Raw genomic sequence first — 4335 nt, 5'->3', positions numbered from 1 at the left:
TAAATGTAACCTGATCAACTACATTTATTCGAGATGCGACTAACGTGTGCTTGGGAGTGATGGTGGTGTTGCGATGAATCTGAAACTTACCAAATAGGAATGCTAGAGCCAAACATAAAGTTAACATACTATAGGAGTATTTTAGGATACTAAAAGACTCGCAATAAACCCAAAAGCATGTGCAGAAGTTAAGAATCAAACATGTAATTAAAATACTATAGGGGTATTTTGGGAACCATAAATAACCTTGCGTGGAAACTAAAAGAGATCCTTATTGATAGACCTATGATTACAGAGTGTATGCTCCCAAGGTTATATATAGTGAGGATCTCATAGGCTAAGAATGTGTGGTTTCGCTCTACTTCCTTTTCCTTGTTTGGATGTGGATATAGGGTAGTATCACATATTCGAAGGCCTATCAGATATAAGTTATATATGATTTGTGTACACTATGTAATTGCAGCAGGACTCGATATAGGTCACCCAGTGAAATATTTTAATAATCTCTTAAGATTCTTTAGATATTTCAATTCTCACGCAAACCCCTTTAAGGAAGCCTTATCCATTCCAGTAATCGGCAGAAGAGTCGATACAGACCCAGAAGAGGTTCATTGAGAAGATTTCCAATTAGGAAATAAATGAACAGGGACGAGGCTATTGAAATCACCATGTGCCTATACCTTTTAGGGACATAGGTGGAAATTCGCCTGAACTTCCGAGATTCCAATCATCCATTATGAAGAGATGACACTCAGAGTCAGAATCGGAAGTAAGGCGGAGCAGAAATTCAATATGTCTACGAGAGCGGAGAACCCTATATAGATACCCGAAGGAAACCAACGCTTGTTCCAGTCAGGAATAAGAGGTGGACGGAGGGAGCCAATGCATGGAGCCCGAGAAGTGTTTCTACCTCCTTAACGTCATGCTAATAACCCATAAAATAATACAATTTAGTAAGATAGTGATTACACTGCTCACACTATGTGTTAGGAAAATTCGTCTTTCCCGTCGCGATTAATATAATTAGATCGGAACCCAAAACCTCGATTGAGAGTGTTTAGCCATAAACTTTCATGTCTTTTTCTTGTGTAATCATCGTTCCGAAGCTCTTTCAAATCTGTTCAAAGCCGGAGAGTGTGCCTCTCCAATTTAAAGATAACATAGAGGAACGACACCCGATTTATGGCTTTCCGATACACTTACTCCTACCCTGTTACCCGGACTGCATCATAGGGATGTAGGTCGATGCTCAGATAACCATAAATCAAGGCGCGGGAAAATTTATGACTATAATAGTTAAGGAAGATACATCTAGGGTTAACCATCGTTTCTCATCAGCTTGTGTTCCTTTTCGTGTAGGAAAAACCATGCCTCCAAAGAAACACAACCAACCCACTGGTAAGACACCTATTCTTCAAATCGATGAAGCTACGTTTCAAGCTGCAGTTTCAGCAGCCGTAGCAGCTGTCATGGCTCACCTGAACGCTAACAACACCAATGTTAGCAGGAGCCCTATCAGGAATCCTGATCATAGCAATGGACAACAGCAACCAGCGCCGGTGTGTAAAACCACACCAGAACTCCAACCTAATCCACTGAAAAGAAAGTTAGAGAACGAGGAGGGAAGTACCTCGACTCAAGGACCTTCTGAAGGGCAACGAGCTGAAGTGGTCAATGCCTCTGTCAACCCTTCTGCCTCGACACCTGGAAGACCATACCTAGGAAACCTCCCCCGCTGCAGCAAGTGTAACTACCATCATCATGGTATCTGTCGAGAACTCTTTTGTGTTAGGTGCAACATGAAGGGGCATGTCGCTCGCATCTGCAGAACCCCGGTTGAGTTCATTACATCAACCACCAATGTTGGGACCAGTCCAGTATGCCACCTATGTGGTGAAATTTGGCACTTTAAGAGGGACTGCCCACCTGAAAGAAATGACAAGGGCGCAGGAGGAGTTTAACCCTAATGCCTAGGGGAAGCATCAAAGTACTCGGTAGAATTTTGGTACGTTTCTCAATCCTAAGTAGCTAACCGAAACCTTTAAATAATCAATTCTAATTGTAATTACTCCCTCGTTAAGGTGAAAGTCGCATCACTGTTGTAAAAACTTAAAAACCCATCACGTAAAGCTATGATGGCTTAGTATATAAGTTAAGGCCATTTATAATTAAGATTGATAGACCTCGAGTGAGTGATGCTGCCTTATCTCCTGTTCCTTGTTTGGTTGTGGATTTAGGGCGGAGTCGCTCAGTCACCAGTCCTTTTAATCTTAATTATACATGACTAGTGTATAGTAGGCGGTTATAGAGAGCCCTTGTGAGAAACCCATTCATGAAAAGTACATTATTCCGAAACATCAGGACCCTTAGAGTTCAGCGTCAACCATCTCGGTCCAAGTATCCACGATAGTGATACCCTGGATGAAACCCGAGACGCTAAGAACTTGTGTGCCCTGTTCAGCACACGGTCCTATCGATCTTCATTCCATATCATGTCGGTGGTTGTAAATTTCGACACTACCGTCAGCCATGGCTTGACTTGGTTCAACCATGCAAGAATTCCTAGTGCTGTGTAAAATGAACTTTCACCGTATCCTGTGCATCGAATAAAGGTTCTTTCGAACCTAATAAGGAAAACCTAATGCGAACCGTCAGTCGTATCTCTCGTCCAACCTTCAGAAGTACCCAGGAGAGGGGTACCGCGTGCTGTTAATCAACCCCGTTAGACTTTAAAACCGGAAACGAAAGGCACTGCAGATATTCCAGAAGACAATAACTGCCCGAGGCCTACTCAGTGGAGCCCCCAGAAAGACCATTAGCACCGCACAACCAGGTTCTTGAACCAAGAGAAAGAACTCATGGGATTAACTTACTACTACTGAGTATATGCATTAGAGTGGTATATGATTTAGATCGATAAGATTTAAGATGGGTGCTTCCTCCCTACTCCCTGTTCCTTGTATGGTTGTGGGTTTGGGGTGGGGCCACACATTTGAACATCCTGTAAATCTCAATTATATACGACTTGCATACACCGAGTGTTAGTGATTGAGCCGAGTATGAGGTCTACCATGAACCTTATAATAAGACCCTTCATCCTATCCCATAGAAAAAGGAGCTGGAGTCAAGAGAACCACTGTGGGTTGAGCTACTAAAATGACCACGAATTCGAAATTTGTTGTCATCCCGGTTAAGCCAACATAGTAGCTAACACCCTCAGTTAGGAAAATTAACTCAAGTCGTAAGAGTCAAAAATATTGACTACGACCATCCATTCGCGCCTAATCCCACAAATTAAGCATCTCAGTAGTGGGCTATGAAACCTGGAAAGCTGTGACAGAGATGAATGGATGAGGAAATTAGAGGTTCTGAGTACCAGAATCTTATGCTATCTAGATTTAATCTAGGTAGAGAAACACAGTAACACCGGAAGAGTAGTTGCAAGGGATACTCGCATTACTCAGGCACTTCGTCCATCCGGATACAAACGAGTAGTGCCTAGAACCCAATGCCTCCTCATGTGAGAAAAGTCACCGTCACCCTATAGACGATAGACTGCATTCTCCAAAGTAAATACTAAGATGCTAAGATCCACATGACTACCTCCGCAACCAAGAGTACTTGAATAAAGTAGATGGTAAGTTGCGTTAAGCTTTATAACCCAGATCATAAAGAGATTATAAACTCGACACCAGTCCAAGTGTTAGTCGATGGGTTATACAAGAACACGCGCTTCCTACAAACTGGAGGGAACAGACGCGATGGAGAATGGTGCAAGTCTTAGAGATTTGTTAGACTACTAGGTGTTCCAAAGAATACTATCCCGAAAGAGATAGTCGAACCACCTCCTGAATTAGTGAAGCGCTTCAGAAAATCTCTTAGGACGAAGTTAGCCCTGATCAGAGGCTGCTATCCATGAAACAGCAAAGCGAGTAAGAGAATGATTCTTTCTAATTAGGAATCATACTGTGAAAGCATCTATTAGATGGTGACAAAAGTTGAAAATTTCTAAACATCGTCTGATAAAACCCTCTATCTCACTGACTTTAAGAGTTTCTGTTAGAAACACCTCGAGTGTCAGAAGTGCAGGTCCATTTTGCACAGGGTCGAGATAGATGCCACGTAACCAATAGATGCTAGTATATAGCCAATACCTCCAATGATCCAGAAAACCTCCGAAAACCAATCAGTAGGAAATACGAATCCGAAGACGACCTGAGCCTTCTAAGAACCAACCCGGAAGACTACACTCCAGTAAGAGAGAACTTGTGGAATTTCAGAATGGCGATCACGCCAAGTGATGATCTAACCATGGAAGTACATTATGTTCCAAGT

This window comes from Lactuca virosa, chromosome 7 (assembly GCF_052849685.1).
Source record: "Lactuca virosa cultivar CGN04683 chromosome 7, Lactuca_virosa_CGN04683_v6, whole genome shotgun sequence".
Classification (NCBI taxonomy): domain Eukaryota; kingdom Viridiplantae; phylum Streptophyta; class Magnoliopsida; order Asterales; family Asteraceae; genus Lactuca; species Lactuca virosa.
This window is presented reverse-complemented; position numbering follows the sequence as displayed.